We start from the raw sequence: 20,911 nt of genomic DNA on the forward strand, positions 1-20,911 counted from the left end.
TCCAATAACTCTGCTTGTAATGTACAATAATAGAATGTATAATATTAGGGACCCTGCCATAGCGGATGAAGTATTAGAAGATATAAAGAAAGGACTAAGGCGGTCATTCTGACCGCGGCGGTCGGCGGTCGCCGCCCGCCAAGCGGTTCCCGCCGAAAGACCGCCGCGGCCATTCCGGCTTTCCCGCTGGGCCGGCGGGCGACTGCCAGAAGACCGCCGGCCGGCCCAGCGGGACAGCCCCTTCAACAATGAAGCCGGCTCGGAATGGAGCCGGCGGAGTTGAAGGGGTGCGATGGGTGCAGTGGCACCCGTCGTGATTTTCACTGTCTGCACAGCAGACAGTGCAAATCTTTGTGGGGCCCTGTTCGGGGGCCCCTGCACTGCCCATACCAGTGGCGTGGGCAGTGCAGGGGCCCCCAGGGGCCCCATGGCACCCGTTCCCGCCATCCTGGTTCTGGCGGTGGACACCGCCAAAAACAGGCTGGCGGGAAGGGGGTCGGAATCCCCATGGCGGTGCTGCAAGCAGCGCCGCCATGGCGGGTTCCCTGGGCCAGCGGGAAACCGCCGGGAAACCGCCGGCTCCCCTTTTCCGACCGCGGCTTTACCGCCGCGGTCAGAATCGCCCAGGAAGCACCGCCAGCCTGTTGGCGGTGCTTCCGCCGCACTCCGCCATGGCGGTCATGGACCGCCAAGGTCAGAATGACCCCCTAAGTGTACAGGTTATACCAGGGGGCTCAAAGGAGCTCTAAATGAGACCTAATTGTCTGTCAATAGGATGGGGGGGTTCCCCCGGGCGGGGAGGGAGGGTTAGGGTGTTTGGTGGTGGGGATGGGTGTTGTATGTAGAGGGGGCTGGTAGGGAGGAAGCAATAAAATGTCCTTGTGAACCTCAGGCTATTTGGGTATGATTGGATAGGGTTATAGGTGGTCAGGGGGGTGGGGAAAGTTTATTGCAAATAATGTCTTGGAAAGTTAATGGGTTATGGGTCAAGGCTAGGGCTAGAAAAATGTTGCTGTTTCTCTGGGAGTGTCCAGCACATATAATAATTTTGCAGGAGACACGCTTGACTAAAGAGGAAACTTCAAGTTTGTTTTCAAATCATAAATGGATTCAATGTTATGTTTGTACTGATCAAAATTTTAATACCAGGGGGATAGCGATTCTAGTCAAGAGGCAGGTAAATGCAACATTGCTACGGGCTACAACGGACAAACTAGGTAGATGGTTTATGGTCACTCTCTTGTTGGAAAATAAGAAATTTACACTAGTAGGGTTCTATGGACCAAATTGTGATGATATAGATCCCTTGAGAAAGGTATTTAAATGTCTCCTGGAGTACTCAGATCCTGTTATTATGGCAGAGGATTTTAATGTGGTTTTGGAAAATAAATTAGATAGGTCAGCTAGATGTAGGTCAGTGGGTACCCCAAAATCTCAACTGTATCTTAAATTAATGATGAAAGATTTTCAGCTATATGATTTGTGGGAACTAAGAGTAGGTGAGGAGCAGGGGTTTTCTTATTATAATAGGAAATATGGCCATGCATCACAAATTGATTATTTTCCAGTGGAAAACTCCATATGTGGCTCGGTAAAGGGCATTGTTTACTCACCCCTGCATTTGTCAGATCATGCGGCAATGACGTTGAGAATCAGTTATCCACAGGAAGTAGGGAGGAAAAGATGGACATTGCATAGGGTATTGTTACTGGAGGGAGAAGTGATAGGTTAGCTTCGAAAGGACACTGAGGATTTTTTTAAGATCAATCAGGAGACAGCCCCCATTAGTGTAGTTTGGGTTTCTTTTAAGGCAGTAATGAGGGGGGAAATGATAAGTTTGGCCAGTTATAGAAAGACGCTGTATAGGGAGCAATTGGGGGGCATAGAGAGGAAAATTCAGTTATGTGACTTTGAATTGGAGAAGGGAGGTGACGAAGAGTATGTGAATAACAAGAGAAGGAGCTTGCGGCAGCAACTGGAAATGATTTTACAAGTAAAAATAGAGAAAAGTTGGGAGGCAAGCAAGCAGGCCCAATTTGAGTTTGGAGATCATATGGGGAAATTACTGGCCTGGAAACTTAAGAAAGATCAAGAACGGGGGAATATAGAGGAACTGGTGGACAGTCATTTAGGGACCATGTTGACATCCTCGGATGATATAGAAGTGGCCTTCCTAGACTTCTTTGCATCTCTTTATAGGGATGAGGGGGAAGTAGGTCTCAAGGCAGCTGAGGATTGGTTAGGTATGGATGTTCTCCCTCGCCTTAGACAAGACAAACAGGCATATTTGATCAAACCCATTACTGAGGAGGAAATAAGAGTAGTCTTAAAATAGAGCAGTAAAGGGAAAGCACCAGGCCCGGATGGTATTCCGGTGGAATTTTATCAGGTTTTGGGTGATTCTATTATACCTCCAATTCCTCAATTGTTTCCAGAGATTTTTGAGGAGGACGTTTCGTTGCCAGCTTCTCCACCATCTCTCTTATTGTAAAACCAGGCAAATCTCCAGTAAGGTGTGAATCTTATATACCAATATCCTTGATGAATAGAGATTATAAAATCTATGCAAAGACTTTTGGCAAATAGTTGAGTGGGGTGATTGGTGAATTAATTCATCCAGATCAGAAAGGTTTTACACGGAATAGGTTTATGCATGAACAAACATACCGTCTAATCAGTGCCATTGATTTGGTTACTACATATCAAGAGCCGCTAGCAGTAACATCTTTAGATGCTATGAAAGCTTTCAATAGAGTTAATTGGAATTACTTATATTTAGTTCTCCAGCGGAGTGGCTTGAGTAGTAAATTTCGTCAGGCAATTCGATTGATTTATCAGGCACCAGAGATGAGGGTTTTGGTGAATGGTAAGCTTACTGATTCCTTTGTGATAACTTGGGGTACTAGACAGGGCTGCCACCTTTGCCCCCTGTTGTTTGATTTGTATATATATCCTTTTGCAAGAAGGATCAGGCGGGATCCAAACATTTACTCTTTCAGCAATAAGGGGTGGACGAAGAAAGTTGCCCTATTCACTGATGATCTTTTGGTTTTTACTTCAAATTTATCAGTGTCCCTTCCTGCACTACTGGATTTAGCTAATGACTTTTGGAGGATTTCGGGTTATTATGTTAATCTGGAGAAAACAGAAATAATGGCATGGAATTTGGAGGTGGAGAAATGCTGTACAATGAGGTACTTGGGGATATTAATTGATCAGGACGTGGAACGGATTGCTGAGGTTAATATCAGGTCTGTAGTAACAGAGTGTAGTAAATTAATGTTAGGGTGGGTACACCTTCCTCTCACAATAATTGGAAGGGTAACTTTGATTAAAATGATAATCCTGCCCAAGTTGAATTTTCTTTTTAACTCTATTCCCCTGTTAATGGATAATAAGCTCTTGAGTTTGTTTCAGCAGAAAATTAATTCTTTTATTTGGGCACACAAAGGCCCCAGGATAGCATGGAAGAAATTGTGTAGAAAGAAAGAGAAAGGGGGCCTTACTCTTTCTGATTCACAGTATTATGCATGGGCATTTCATCTTAAGAATCTTAGAATGTTATTTTCAGACCCAGATCGCTTGGCGATTAGTGAAATTCTTAATTGTATGGTAGCAACAGAGAAAGGTGCAGTTTCACATTTTTTATATAAGTTTGGAGATCCCATGTTTTTCACAAATGTGAGATTGAAGACATTGTAAGATGCAGCAAAAGTTTGGTATAGGGTACGGCAAGTAGCTAAAGTTGAGTATTATAGTCATTGGGCTCTGGTGTGGGATTCCCCAGGAACGACTGAATGTCTTTTAGATGTATTGGCTTTACCTCTTAAGAAAGCAGGGATTCAAATTTGGGGGGATTTAGGGCCAGATGTAGCAAAGGTTTTTACCCATTCTGTGTTTATGGGAAAATGTGTTCGTTCATATGGCCCTTAGTTAGCAATGGCATGTTGTTATCTTGGGAAGAACTTACGGAACTGACAGGAGGTAACCTTGCAAGATTGAAGTATATACAATTGAGGAATTGGTTTCAGAAGACCATAGTCAGGCTGGGGGTTGAAAATCAGTTGGTAGGCAACAGCATAAATAATCAAGGTGCTGTGAGGAAGATTTCAAGTTGGTATTGGGGCCTAGTGGATATGCAGGATGGGGATTTTAGCTTACAGTACTCCCGGTGGGGGGAAGAAGTCTCTTCTGATTGAGTACAAGGCTGGTGGGAGGCTTCAATGCGGGTTGTATATAAGGAAGTTAAATTAGCTTCACTATTGAGGAACCATATTTTTACTTTGCATAGGGTCTTTGTTACCCCGGCGAGGCTTTTGAGGATGAGGTGAGGTGAACAAATTAGCTGCGGTATGCTGAGAGCATCGGATGTTCATATGTTTTGGCACTATTCATTGGTAAAAAAAAATTGGTACATGTTAGTATGGTTATTTCAAGTGTTGTGAAGTAACAGATTTTACTGAGCCTCACCTTAGCAATTTTTGGTATCCCGGAAGAGGGGGAACCTAAGAGCAGGGGGAAGAAGATATTGTTATGCTATGCGATAATTTTGGCCAGGAGGGAAATATGCCAGAAATGGACATCTGCTTCTCCCCCCTAATATTCTGACTGGTTTGATGCACTGATTGGCATCTCAAGGTGGGTTGTGGCCACAACTGATTCAAACAGAGGAAAGGAGGTGGAAACATTGTTACAGTTATGGAAGTATGGAGTATAGTAGATTATTGTTACATAGGACAGTGTTGTGTTACATTACCTGAACATTGTCTGATGATTAGAGTCCAGATTAACTCTATCCTCAAATGGAACATTCGCATTGAGGTTAAGCGAGAGAGGTTTGGTCTCCCTGGCACTATTTATCTCCATATGTTAGTGAACTTTCCTTCTGGTTTGGACGATATGGAGTTGATTAGCCAGATGTATATGAGGACAAATGAAAAAATGAAGACTTGAATATTACAATTAAGATAACAGTTGACAGCGAGAACTCAAACATTATGTTGATGAATGACAGAATGCTGATGGACTTAATTACCTCAGCATTCCTCAGATTACATGAGATGATTGATGCATATAGAATGCCTAATCTCACTAGACAGAGAACAGGCTTCCTACAAAGTTTACAGTTTTTCCCTGCTCTTTGCCCTACGAAGAATATGAATATTCCAAGAACTCAAAACATTGACAGGAATTCTGTATTAATTGCCAAAAGAAAGTAGTTTAAAACCAATGGAATGGCCTGCAAATTATAGCCTGTGCAGAGGGACAAGCTAGAGTTCCCCCTCATTCTGCCTCCATTTGCTTAAGTCTAGAAATCTCTGACATTTTAATTCAGACATTCAGGTGAGATAGGTTGTCAACATTTGGGCAAAACCTTTACTTAATTTCACCTATAATCAGGTTATCTTCCTAGTGAAGAAGATGAATAATGTCCTTTAGACTGTACAGATACCACATATCTGTGGCAAATTAAGAGAAACAGGTGTTGTTTTGTAAAGAAACAATAGCTATAAAAAGTACTTGTTTGACCTAACAGCCTTAGGGTGGTCATCCCCCAACTAGCTGCCTCCGTCCCTCCCCTTTTCTGAGACTATTTTTGCTGGTTTTAGGACTCTGTGCACCTTATCCCTGCTAACCAGAGCAAAAGTACATATGCTCTCTTCCTTAAACATGGTAACTTTGCTTCATTCCCAATTGGCCTATTTGATTTACTTGCAAGTCCCTAGTAAACTGCTCTGAAGGTGCCCAGTACCTGTAAATTGAATGCTATTAGTGGGCCTGCAGCACTGGTTGTGTCACCCACATAGATAGCCCATTAACCATGTGTCAAGCCTTCCATTGTAAGGCCTGTGTGCCCAGTTTCACTGTCACTTCAACTTGGCATTTAACCGTATTTGCCAATGCTTAAACTTCCGATTTTCTACATATAAGTCACCGCTAAGGTAGGCCCTAGGTACCCCATAGGGCAGGGGGTTATGTAGGTAAAAGGCAGGACATGTGCCTGTGTGTTTTATATGTCCTGGTAGTGGAATACTCCTAAATTCATTTTCCACTACTGTGAGGCCTGCTCCTTTCATAGGATAGCATTAGGACTTCCATCATATACTGTTGGAGTGTTATATTCTGATCAGAAAGGGGTAACCAGGTCAGATTTATTATGGCCAGAATGGTAATAGAAAATCCTGCATATTGGTGAGGTTCAATTTTTATATTACTATTTTAGAAATGCCACTTTTAGAAAGTGAGCATTTCTCTGCACTTAAAATCTGTCTGTGCCTTACAGCCCATCTCCAATCAACATCTGGGTTGGTCTGGTTGGCAGCTTCCTTGTGCATTTCACCCAGACAACCACAAACACAAGACACTCAGTCACACCTATACTCATCGGCATACTGAATTTGTCTTCCTGGGCTAGAAGGGTGGAGGGCCTGACACATTTCAAAGGCTAATGGCCTGCCTCATACAACAGACTGCCAACCTCTCAACTGGGACCATGACAGACCTGTACTGAAAGGGGAACTTGTGCACTTCAAAACCACTCTTTGAAGTCTCCCCCACTTCAAAGGCATTTTTGGGTATATAAACTCGGTCTCTGACCCAGCCAACTCAGACACTTTGGCACCAGAACCTGCAACCTGTCAAGAGGAACTTCCTGGATGCCCAAAGGACTCATATGGACTGCTTTGCTGAGAAGGACTGCTGCCCTGCTGTTGCCCTGCTGCCCTTCTGACCTCTGACTTTGCTGAGAAGGGTTCTCCAAGGGCTTGGATTGAGCTTGCCTCCTGTTTTCTGAAGTCTCGTGGCTAAAAAGACTTCATCTCTTCAGGAAACTCCTTGTGTGCTGAAAATTGATGCACAGCTTGCCGGAAACGACACACAGCTTGCCTTGCGACAGAGAAATCGCTGCACAGTCAGACCGGAAATGATGCAGCCCAACTTCCTGAGTCAAAATTCGCTGCAGCGCCTGCCTTTTGTGAGGAAAGTAGATGCACCGCCCTACCAGATCGACGCACAGCCAAACCGGAATGACGTAGCCGACTCCCCAAGTGGAAAATCGATGCAGCACCTGTTACACGACAGAAAATTTGACGCATCACCCTCTGAGATCTACGCAATGCCTGTGACTACTTTCAGTGCTGTCAGGATTTCCCCTCATCATCCCTGGATGTCAAAAAGATCCATGCATCACAGCGAGGAACCAAGACTGTGCACCTACAAATGATGCAAACATTTTACAGCATGGAAAGAAATGAAGCAAAGTATGTGCTGCATTGGAAAAAAAACATGCACACCTTGTTTTTCCATGCATCTCCTCCTCTGCAGTCTCTGTGCTTGTTTTTTTTGATGCAACTTTGTGTAATCAAGAGACAACTGTTGAGTTCTAAGATTTAGGACACTTTTTAAACCTGCAGAAGTGATTTTTCACTTGTGCTTATTGAGTCTTTATGGTTTTGACCTTATTTTTACCTGATAAATATTATCTATTTTTCTAAGAATGCGTGGTGTATTGTGTTAATGTATGATTTATTGCCCAAATACTTCACACATTGCCTTCTAAATTAAGCTTGACTGCTCAGTGCCAAGCTACCAGAGGGTAGGCACAGGCTAATTTGGATTGTGTGTGACCTACCCTGACTAGGATTGTGGTCCCTACTTGGACAAGGGCGTATTTCTCTGACAACTAGAGACCCCATTTCTAACAGTACTGATAAATAAAATGATGCTCAAAGCTAATATACAATGATTAATTACCCACAGCATACACAGACTGCTGGCCATCAACATGGTGCCCAATATCTAAGAAAGAAGGGAGTCCTTGGATGTGGAGCAATTCATCTCAAAAGTGCTCTACTCAAAATAATATATACTGTCCAACACAATTAACTCTTCTACTGAAATACAGCATCACTCTCATAAAAATCCTTCAAAAGTCTAGAAAAATGGTACATAACTTATATTTATGTGCTTGTGTGCACAACAATAATAGCGACTTCCGCTGTCTAAATATAAAGGTGTTGCTAGGTGAATCACTAGCTCAAGCTGTAAAAACCAAGATGAGGGGAGATGCTGCTAAACTGTTTCGCAACTCCACCAGGTTTTTGTGGAAATGAAATACAGAAAATAAGAGATAATGCATTAGTCACAGTCTCAAAGAGAGTTGTGGAAAGTCAAACACGTTTTGGTGTTCTAAACTACACTTGTTTGCTGGATGAGCCATGCAATTGCATAAAAGGAGGGATACTTTAGTATACACAATGGTCAGATAAAATAATCACATATATACTGTACAAGGGAGTAAAGAAATCATTTAAGAGCTTTAATCAGAAAAAGGGACATTTCAGGTGGTATTTACAAATCTATGGAAACTGAGAGTAACAAAATGAGGTGAACAGGGAGATATCCTTGAAAATCTGCATTATGACAGTGGGAAGGCTAATAAGAAATCAATGCATGGAGAGATGCATTCGTGGGAACAACTGTAAAACTCAACAATTCTGCCATTAACAAACACCTATTAGTTTGTCCACCAAAGCTCACATGTCTGTTATAGATGGTGAATGTGGGTGAATAGTTCATTTTCATCCTCTTGTGGAAAGCCCAAAATGCATGATCGATTGAAGCGATGAACTAGGGAATCACTAAGAAATAAAAGACTGGTGGGGATGATTACACATACATTTTAAACAGCTTATATCTAATCTGGTGTTCAAAGAGCTCCTAGCTCCGTCACATGAATAGCATAAACCAAATTCTGTTTTAAATGGTGGTGTCTATAACTACCACTAAATGAACTGTTCAAATTTGCAATTATATAATGTGGGAAAGAATTGGCTGCTACAGATATCTTATTGATTACTTTTTTGAAGATTGTGTGGCCTAGAATATTGAAGCCTGTTTGCTAGCCATTGTTTGTCATCATAATTGCCATCAGTTCGACGTTTTCTTTGCGCATTTTGCCTTAGGATATTGTGCACTTGAAATATGATAAGACATGGCACATTTATTCTGTGTCCTTAATTATTATTATAATCTTCACAGTACACTTATAGAACACATGTAACAACTTATATAACACATGTACAGGCCCATCAACTATTACAACAACCGCTAAACAAAAGTAGGACTCTAGCAATAATATTTCTAAAAAAGCTAAATATTTCTCTAGAACTCGCTTTCATCAAAATACAATACTCTAGCCACAAAATCCCGTATGGAACTTTCCATTCACTTCACCTGCCTTGCAAAATAGCACTTGAAATTGGGAAGTCTAGTTTCTAGTTGTCAGACTGAGCACCATTCTGATGTCCCCAAATCCTGGTCAATTGGCTTTTTATTCAGCTTAAAATATTTGGGGGCAGATTGAAGAGCCCCTAGCGCCTCCTTTCACCACACTAGCTTCATTTTTTTATGATAATGTGGCTCAACGAGGCCAAATCTCTGCGGCAAATTTACTAAGTGGAGCAGAGCATGCATTGCGCCACTTTGTAACCCTTTATGCTACATTATGCCTGCTTCAGGCATAATATATGCAAAGAGGGCATTCCCCCATTAGGGGGGCCAAAAAAATGGCACAAAGAAATCTAAGAGATATCTTTGTGTCATTTTTTTAGGTACTTTTAATGCCTGCTCAGAGCAGGCGTTAAAAGGAGGCACACCATTGTTTACAATGGTCCTCAATGGGCTTTGCAGGATTAACGTCAACATTGCTTATGCTAATCCAACAAAGTTCCGAACTAGCATCAACAATTTTGATGCTAGTTCCATAAATACCACCATGGTGCGCTGTAACCTAGATACGGCGCACACATGGTGGCGTTAGGGGGGCACTAAGGTGCACAAGAAATGTGGGGTGGCACCTGTTGCAGCGCCACTTTTCTTAAATCTGGCTCTTAGATCATGTCATGCATACACTAAAACAGTATATTAGTAGGAGTGGGTGGAATGTTTCAGTCTGCCATTGGAATTGTTGGAATTTGGCTAAGCGGACTACTAGCCAAATTCTGATAGTCTCTCTGTGGTAGAATTTTTTCCCACAAGGTGTCAAAATGCAAGCACAAGTGAGATTTTGCAACCCCACCTCCATTTTCTAACATGGGCAGTCATGGGCGGTCGCAAGCGGGAGCGGTCAGAGGGTTGCTTCTTGAAGAGATTTGCTTTCACTCAAGTAGATTTTCTACTCGAACGGCAGCAAAATAAAGTTGAATGTCCAACGCAGTCAATGCGCACCGCATGGAGCCATTTGTGCTTATTTGTTAGCACTTGCTCGCACTACTAGAGCTAAATTGTAGCACAAGCTATGCAATATGCATATTTTCCACCCACTGTCAAATTTCCGTTGAATCTCACAGAGCTTTTATGTAACTTACTGGAATTCCACAGAGTAAATCTCCACAACCTCTGCCCACCCCTATATGTTAGCACTCTAACAAAGAACAGTAACAAGTAAACATTGTTATTCTGACAGTGTAACCAAATATATGATTTCAAGATGTTTTAGAGAATCCTGAAGGCCAACCCCTTCCGTTCAGCATGAGATTATTAAGATACAATTCTCCATGAGCCTTAACTGCCCCTCACGCCTGAGTGCTTTATGCACGCCAAGCTATTCAGACACCAAAAGCCAGACCCACCACACATACGCATCACAGCAGGTACATTTTACAATAACTACGACATTTGCATTCTATCTTTAGCATTCCAGTACACAGCTCACCATTACTCCTCCTGAAGACCAAACCCACAGCAACAACCAACATTATGAAATATTAAAAGTGCACTAACCAAGCTTCATGACATGCTGTATAGCTGAGACATAAAAGCTGTTTTATTTGACTTGAATTCCTGCACATTTGAAAATTCACTGCAAAACCCCATACTCGGAAACGTTTAAGATTTTCACATTATTACTTTATCCCTTGTCGAACTTCTTATATAGAGTAGAAATCTCCTCAATTGCAGCTGTGGGTTTTATTATTTCTGGAGTAGTCAGAACATAGACTCTATTGCTTAAAGGTAAGGCATTATGTTTGTCCAATTGTGCTACCATTTTTGCAGTGTAGCTTTGTCAATTGCATCTTCCTATACTTTGTTGTTGGTTAACATACCAAGGCCAATAAAAGGGAATATATCTGTATCTTAAATATTGAGCTTATAAGTGATGGCGCCTCTTCATTAACTTGAAACCATGTTTGCTTAGACTGCAGTGCTTAACCGAATTATATGTTGTATTGTACAGTCCCAGAGTGGATAACTTATTGATAGCAGGTCAAATAGAGAGAAGGTCAGTGCATGAGCTCTTACCTTCATTTATAACAAATATTTACCAGGGGAATTGTCTGATCCGTTTGCCTAAACAATTATATTCCAGCCTCAATGCCCATTTCAATGCTAAAAGGAAATAGTAAGCAAATAATAAATAGACATACAGCCAAATGGGAAAACGGATCGAACCTAGATTAAAGATGCATATTTGATTAAAGCGATTCCTCCAGCAAATTGAACAGAGAATAGGCAAGTCCGGAACAGGATTGAAAAGCTATAGCAACTATCTGCAAGGCCTGCTGAAATCTCAGAGGAAAGTGTGCCTTTTTGGCACAGAGTATTATTCATCTATTTTTATAACAATAAGTTTACTTGCTCATTTACAATCGAAGGAAGTGCTTCTTATTAAGAGAGTTCTGGGTCCCTAAGTAGAGAAATATCTTTTTTTGAAAGTCTGGCAAAGACATTTGATTGGCTCCTTCCAGAGACCTTTTTTGCCTGGCAGTCAACAATCAGAACGTAGGGTCCTAATTTCGACCCTCATTATGGGTGTCTTTGAAATCTCAATTTGAACAGAAAGAATTGAATGTATTTAACACCTTCAGAACTTTTCTGTGACCCTTTCAGCAAGTAAAATATGCCAGCGGAACATATCCCTGAATGTGGAAAATACATACCTACAGGTATTCTCAGTGCAGTTCAGTGATAGCACACGCAGAAAATACTACACAATTGGGTACCTGCATTTCAAGGTGTGGCATTACCATATCGAGTTCCTGGAAATTTGTTCCAGTAAATATCCATAAAGCTGAAGCACAATGAATGCTAGATTAACAGTTATGTATCAGAAATCCAATTAATGCTAATACCTGTGTGCCAGGGACATTATCAAGGGAATGCAATTCGAATTAAGTGAACATCCAAACAATTGTAATTGCTTACAATAATGATCTGCACTTTTAAGTATACACCAGAAAGTGCGAACTGTACGTAGTGCAGAAAGTTTGAGCAAGCACACCGGAGGGGATAGAAAATCATTTTTCCATGAATGAAAAAAAAACAGAATCAGTAAAATCATTTTTGAAATGTCACTATGTACCCAAGAAAAAGCTATTGGAATTTCCAGGGTCGGTAACCTATACATGAGAGTCCAGGTTCATGGCAGGAAATATATGAAAGTCACAACTTTCTCTCATATATGCGTGCAGGTATTGTGACTCACATAGGCAATTGTATATGTCAGATGTATCACACAAGTGCACATATGTTTTATTCTTTTCTTATTTGGGATTACTGTGCATTGCATAGCTTGTCTCTTGAACTAGTCAATACTTTTAAATGTTAAAAACACCACCATATTGGACATTTTAAGACAGGATAAAAAGACCACTATCGTAGTTGAAGCATACACAAAAGACAAATATTGCTGAAGACGATTATATATATATTTTTTTTAAAGGTTTTAGTGAGCAACAGCAACGTTTGTTCATGACTAAAGTACAAATATCGTATGGCCTGCTAACACTATCAATGATATTATTTGACTAAGAAGATATTGATCGTGGAATTTTTTCGACTAACGAAGGATGTGCGCTTTCTTCATAAAAGTTGCTGTCTCTGCTGTGGGAACAGCTACATTGGGAGTGAAGACTTTGGCAGAACTTGTGCCATGAGCCTTGAAGGATTGTGAAATATCTGTCATCTAATATGGACCCTTTGTAAGAACCAGCAATACTTGGCGACATAATAAGCTTCTATATCTCTCTAAAACACATCATTTCCCATATTTTTTTAAAAAATACATGTGCCCTATGGTTATATGGCATAATATCAAAATGCCAAATTACACCACAAATATTGCCAAAAAATATCAAGCCCAAAGATATCATCAACATCCTATACTTAAACACAAAAAACAAAAATATCTACTATAAAATTATTGCTGTAAAAATGATCTGAAAATCCCTAATATCTATAGCAATAATAAAAAAACACAAAGTATCGCAAAGTATCATAAGCACCTTAAACCTTTTGAACACTAATGAAATCCCAAAAACATAATATTGAGCATCACAATCTAATTTCAAATATCAAAAAAATACTACATTTAAATTCCACTAAACAACTATTTTACAACAACATTTACATCAAATATTGCTAAATTATTACAATTAATTTATTTAAGATATAAATACAAAATAAAATAATTCAGTTTTTTTAAATATATCAAATAAGCACGTAATATATGTGTATATATTATATTTTTTTTTGCGCCATCGCCATGCACCTCTAAATATCCCACATATTGTATCACTCATGAGATTTTCTGTGACATCATTGATAATATTACTGCAACATTTGCATTTACATTAGTGATGATAAAACTATGCATGGCAGGGACGCGATTTATGGTTACCTTAGGTGGGACTGTGAGTGAGTGCACAATGGTCTGAGTTGGTCTGTGAGTGGGTGCGTAAGGATCTGAGTGGGTATGTGAGTGGGAGAAAGAGATTAAAAGAAATAGTGAGGGAGAGAGAGAGAGAAAGAAAATGAGAGGGAGATAAATAGTTTTTTAGGCTTTGATGGATGATATCTTTAGAATTAGATATTTCTGCACAAACTGAAAAAAATGTATTTGTTAATTAAAAATAGTAAGATCACCTTTCAGTATGAGTCTTACAGATTTTCAGTTGAAAAAAAAAAAGGAGGAAAACGAGCCCGGCTGGCCTCGAACCTTAAGCACTCAGTGTGAAGGTCTATAATCTTCACACTTAAGCTATTATTATTATTATTATTATTATTTTGCCCTTTATCGGCTATCTGGGACTGCTGGATGGGGCTCGGTGGGATCCTCAAAGCCTACGACGTGGTCATTTTTTACATTTATTTATTTTGATGTATGACCTTTTTGGGCCATGTGGGACCGTGGGGGGGGGGCTCTAGGTCTTCCCACAGCCCCATTGCTTCAGCAAGTAGCTCCGTGCTCGCTGAAGCAAAGCTTCTCAGTTCTCTGCATGCATATCTGGGTGGAGGGAACGGAGATGAAAATTCCACCTTCTGACAGCGGAACCTGCTGGACAGGTCCTGCTGTCAGAAACCGGAGTGTTTGCTGTGACTTGGCTGCAACTGTCCAAGCAGCAGCCAAGTCACAACAAACAGTTATGTCCTGGAGGTGGGCACCCTGGGACATTGCAGGAGCTGGTCCTGGAGTGTGGTGGTCCCCAAGGCCACCATTGGCTCCTTGAGGGGGATGTGCAGCCCCTCTCCTACAATTAGAGCCCCTTCACTGTTTCTTTCAACTTTGTCCCAGGGAGGCAGTGATCCCTGGGGCAATCGGGGGTCCGTGTGGCCCACCCTCACTAGGCACATACAGGCTTCTGCCCTCATTCAATACATGCTAAATCACATTCATTCCACATAAGTAAAAAGACAAAATCATGCATATCAGCCCCTGTGGGTAAACAAATATATAAAACTCAGTGCTCATGAAAAGGAGGATTCAGTAGAATGGTCACATGTCGGAAAAAACATAAAACACTGCTGAAATATAAGGTGAATGGATGCACTGTTTCGCAAAACTACATATTTAATTTTGGATAAATACATGTGTAACTGAAAAACTGAGCATCGAAAATAGAATCACCATGTTGAAAAAATCAGAATACTGTCCTAGTGGACTACTATGGGGTCAGTGAAAACAATCAAAAATCCCACATTGCAACAAGTATCCAAACTATCCTAATCCAGAATATAATCAGCACACTTATATTAGAGGCACCTACCCAAACCCTAGCGACACAACAAGTGAGATACAAATTCTTATCTGTAAAAGAGTGAAACCGAAAGTGCACTCGAAGAAAGGGTAGGGGAAGTCCCCTAGCCAGCCTCCAGATTGTCATGAGGGCACTCCTTCCTTTCCTCCTGTAAGAAAAACAGAACATAATATGACAGAATTAGAAAAATTCATGTACTTACAAGTGCAAGCAATTTAGGATATCCAACCAATACAGCAACAGGCATGGTGATAACACAGTAAAAAACAGACTACACTAAGCAACTGTAGGTAAGTATCTAACCTAAATGTATGCTCAGTTCTTCATTGAGGTTAAAACCTCCAAGGCTCTCTGTTTCGAAGTCAGTTATGAGTTGGGACTCCCTCTGTCTCATCCTAAGTGTGTGCTTGACCCCTCTGGCATTATGTGTCACGTATTCTATAGCATAGAAGATTAATCTAGTGAAATCCCCCAAATGTTTTTCATGAAAACGTTTGGATCCTGTATGCTTAGTATCACAATAATCAATAGCTCTGAGGTGTTCCTGCACTCTTTTCTTGACAGCACATACAGTGCTCCCTACATACTTGATGGAACAAGGACATTCAAGGATATAGATGACAAATTGGAAACTAAAAATAGGAAATTTCCCGATGCTGCTGGTTTTCCAATTGATAGATTAAAATTCCTTTCTGATGTGGCTATTTTTAGAGGACTTACACCATCCACAGGGACAGAAGCCTTGAAGGCTGTGTTCCCTTATGCCCTTTGTCAGGGTTATATCACTGCGGACCAGGGAGTTCCTAAGTGACTTGGCTCTCCAAAAGGTAATCTTTGGCCTCTCACTGGTTTCCTTCCCAATGATAAGGTCCACACTTAAGGTTGTCCTTATGCTTGGAAAGGGTGCGTCTGATATAATTAGAATTGTCATTGCATGTGAGTATGACCCTCTTTGTGGATTCTTCCTGTGTGGACTGTCTGTTGTCATACAGGATACTCTTGCTGTCCACCTGTTATACCCATTTAATAGCTTTCTAGAGAATCTACAGGGAGTTGCCCCATTTCTTGAGTCTGGAGACCATAACATTCTGTTATTCCAGAAAGGTTTCTTCATTTCTGAACCCTCAGTAGTTTGCCATGTAGAATACTCCATTTCAGAATGTTAGGGTGACCACTGAGGACATAGAGAAGGTTGTTGTCAGCCATATGTTTTCTATGTAGGCTTGTGCATACCTCTCCTTCCACTACTTCAACCAATACATCCATAAATTAAATATTGGTCTTACTGATGCAGACCTGCAACTCATACGGTGCCACTGTGTGACACATGTTGTCGGCTCCCATCATACGGTCACCCAGAGAGGAGCCAAAATCACATTGAGGGACAGAAAAAGAGCTGGAAAGCATTGTAAACAGTGGTTTTCAGCTCATATTCAGAGGCTTTCAACCTCAGACATTGATCAATGGGTGTGAAAACACTCGAGGACATCAGCAAAAGCTTCATCAAGCTTTTGTTTCTTTATTAAAGTAGAGGGCTTGGAGCCAGATTGGGGGCAAAAGTGCCTCTGAGGTGCTTCTCGGTACTACACCCCATCCCCTTCAAGGCACCACCCCCCTCCTCACACTGGGTGATTTGTTTTACAAAATTGGCAGGTCTGCTGATGGGATTAGTAAATACCAAATTCAGGGAATTGTTATTGCACTTCTTGCTGGACACAATGGCTGTAGTTTCAGAACCTTTCTATATGACGAATAAATCGTCAATGTACCATAGGATTGCATGTTCTAAGTCATTGGTAAGGGTGACATTCCCGAAGACCTGTTCTTTCCACCAACCAAGAAACAAGTTTGCAAAGCTAGGACCAAAACAGGACCCCATCGTTGTTCCAAGGATTTGCCTATGCAGGAAGCAATAAAAAAGAAATATGTTATTCTTAAGGAAATGCCTCATCATCTCTTTAAGTATAAGGGTATGATCCAAAGACCTGATGGGCTTGGCTCTCAACAAGTGTTTGTAAGCAGTTATCCCTGTCTCGTGGTCAATAATGATATAAAAGGAGCTGACGTCTGATGTCATAAGGAGGAAGTCAGATTCCCAATGGATACCTGTTATTTTGCCAATGAAATCCTTCATGTTCTTCACAAAGAAGGAAACATTCCTGACAAATTCCCTAAGTACTCCATCAACATATTTGGCTACATTTTCTGAGCCACTGTCCCTGGAGGACACAATAGGTCTCCCAAGGGGGTTGGTGGAGTCATTGTGGACCTTTAGGAAGAGAAAAAAGGTGGGGCCTCTGGGAACACTTCCTGAGGAAGCAATTTTCAACCCAATCTAGAAAAGCTTTGTCCCTCCATCCTACCAATTTTTCCCACAGTTCCACAATGATCCTAGCATAAACACTTTTATCAACGTTTTCATAAACCATTTTGTTATCAAGCTGTCTCAAAAGTCTCTTTGATGTACATCTCTCTATGTTGCCACCGTTATAGGTTGGATGAATGATGATATTATGATCTCTTGCAAGTGAGCTGATGAAATCAAATTGCTTGGGAGAGATAGTCTTATTGGACCGGGCTACTCTTCTCATACTTTTCCTGTCCTCAATCACTACTTCATTAAAAGTATCAATTTTATCATGCAGCATAATGGGACAAAATACTGAAGATAGTTTAACACCACTTGGAAAGGAGTCATCCAAAAGTACTCCTAAAACATTCAAGGGCCTCATGAACATTCTGTCTTTGTTTGTCCTCGTCAGTCAGCACTTTGTCCATAAAACTGATAACGGTTCTATTAACCAGATCAGGATCCATTGTGCTTCCTGTGGTGGGCTTACTCCAGCATTTCCCATGTGCCCCTGTGAGGTTCTTCCAACTCCTCTGTTTCCTCTGCCAGATCTTTTTTCTTCTCTGCCTGCTCCTCCCCAGCCTCTTCCTCTTTCTCTGCCTCTGCTCCATGTTGATCACCCCCTGCCGATGTTCTTTGGAGTTGCAGAATTGTGAGCTATCTGGTGGCTTCTCCTCAGATGTTTTATTAATTTCCTTGTCAAATGCAGATCTGTCACCTGGGGAAGAAGTGTCTATATTTGCAATTAAGTTGTTGAGCTCATTGTAAGACTTTGATTAAGGGTAGATGACGGCTGAAACGTATCTGATTTGGAGTAAAGTTCCATGTTCATCTGCATTTCTGAGTGAGTGTGTTTCATTTCGTAGTATTTCGATATATATTATAATAAATCTTTCCATTTCAATTTTTTCAATAAATCAAACTAATAACACATATTTTGAATAGATTAACATTCACGTAGACACATTGCAAATTACTAATATTTTATTTTTTGTAATTAAATATTGGAGTTATTCAAAAAGAGAACATAAAAACAAAATCAAAAACATGCTTAACATTTATTCTTTTATTTTTTACAGTCTGATAATTTCATATTAAAATGTTTAAAATTAAGTAAAATGTTTTATGAAAAATATATGTAAATATTGTTCTTAACTATTATAAACACATGAAATCACCTTAAACAAAAAAAGCTATAATATTTTTTCAATTAAAAATATAAACATGCATAATTTAATTACTCTGTAAAGAACGCCCTACCTTTTCCCCCTATGAACTCTACACCCAGCCACTAACAATACTTCAATGTCAACACAGAAAAATAATTCTGAAAAAATAAATTAATATAAATTAATAGTTTAACAAAAAATGTAAACAACAAATAATTACATCTTAAAAAAATAAATTCTATCAAAATGTATTTAAACAAAGAAATTAAAAAACTACACAACCAACCCTCTACAAACCTAAAATCCCACCACTAAAATATTTAAAAACTTAAATAAACAAATAAAACCTGTTAGATCAATAACACTACTATAATATCGAAAAAATATCTTATTCACAGCTATAATATGTACAATTATATTTGTACATTGATAATAAAAACACTACAAAACTATGTTTTTACCTGCATGAAGAATAAAAAAAAAATCTAGGGCAAACATGAAGAACAAAAATAGAACATTTAGCGCAAAATAAACATATACAAAATCTGTTGGATATTTATTGCAAACAGATATTAGAAACAGTCAAATACAAGTCAGTTTACTTTAAAAAAAAAAGCTGCAGTAGCTAGGAATGTGCATGAACATTCAGAAAGATTCTAGCTTGTTTCTAAGGAGTGCAACAAAATATATTTTCTCTGCTTGTCATTGAAGCTACTAAAAAAGCAGAAGAAAGGAAATTCAATTTTTGTTGCTTTAAACAAATGCCTCAAATATGCTCAATGACCTGACTTGCCCTTCAACTGGGCTGCTGGCTCTAGCTTCAGGCATTGTGACATCAGAACTCGACTCTAATAAATTATAATATTCACATTCTTTATGTCTTTTCTTTATAGTCAGTGACTGGGTGTGTTGAAAATCCCTAATTATAAAGAAACTAGCAACTGCTGTTTTTACTTAGATTACAGAATCCCATGTATTATAAGACAATATAGGACAATATTACACATATTACCTGTTACATATTTTAATATTATATGTTTAATTTCATGGATTCGTTTGTAAAACTGGTTTCTTGAAATCACTGCTAACAATGGACACAGATTGAAATTAGCATCTTTAGGTTTAGCTTACATTTCATGAAGAAATAGTTGATAAAAAATCAATGATAAAGAGGAAGAGTGTGTTTATGCAGTTTTGGGGCTGCAGTATCTACCACATAATTGAAGAGTTACATCATTTACCACATAAATTGCCACACAGTGTTCATAGTCTGCAGATTTCTTTAAAAAAGTTGTTTCTAACTCAAATTAATGAAAATAATACACATTGCTTAAACAATCTTGCTGTATAATACCATAACCTTACCATAATGGTAAACTTCTTCAGAGTTTTTTGGGCATTTATTATAATGACAAAATTCATATGTCAAATGGAACCATAAAAAATCCATATTTCACGGTTCCACGTGAAATGATGGGTTTTATACCACTCCATCATGTGCAATAAAATCACAGAACATGTTACTTAGATATATATACATATATAGATATATATACACACATATTTATATATATAATATATATATATATTTGTGTATATATATGTATATTTTTTGCATATATATATATATATATATATATATATATAATGGTTTTTGTGATTTTGTTTCTTTATGTTCAGTAGTCTTTGAAATATTAAAGATACATATTTCATGGCGCAGAAGATCCGCGGAGCTTAAGGTAAGATCTGATCAACAAAGATATAGTGGCAGCAATTTTTGGACTTTGGGTCTGAGTTCCCTTTCTTTAAAAAAGATTAAAACAAGATATAAGGGAGAAGGGTAGGGTTACCCTGCCCCTCTAGGGAGAGACAACCCCCTCCAGCTGCACCAAAACCATAACTTAAAAAAAAGTTACTGTGAAACTTAAAGGAGGACTATGCTTTCAAGATGGAATGCATGGTCCTCTTGTGTTTTTTATGGCTGCATTTTGTGGGCTGAACAACCTTAAAAGAGAGACTCAAAGACATTTTTTTTTTAAATAAAACGTTTTTGAAATTTTTATGACAATCACTTTTATTAAACTTTGCAATGTATGATTGGAAAAGACAATTGGTCTGCTTCATATATGTTATGTTGTGTGATATTAATTTGCATAGTGCACTAATCACCGGAGATGTTATCCAGGTGCTTGGGCAGATGTGTAGGTTTGTGGTCCCTAAGGTGCTTTTACGGAATGCAAGGTCTTCAGTTTCTTGAGGAACTCAAGAAGTGCGGAGAAGGCTCTGATGTGTTAAGGGAGGTCTTCCATGTGCTGGGGGTGATGTAAGAGATAAAGGGATCTCCAGTTTTGCTTTTG

Source organism: Pleurodeles waltl, chromosome 2_2 (genome assembly GCF_031143425.1).
Source record: "Pleurodeles waltl isolate 20211129_DDA chromosome 2_2, aPleWal1.hap1.20221129, whole genome shotgun sequence".
Taxonomy (NCBI): Eukaryota; Metazoa; Chordata; class Amphibia; order Caudata; family Salamandridae; genus Pleurodeles; species Pleurodeles waltl.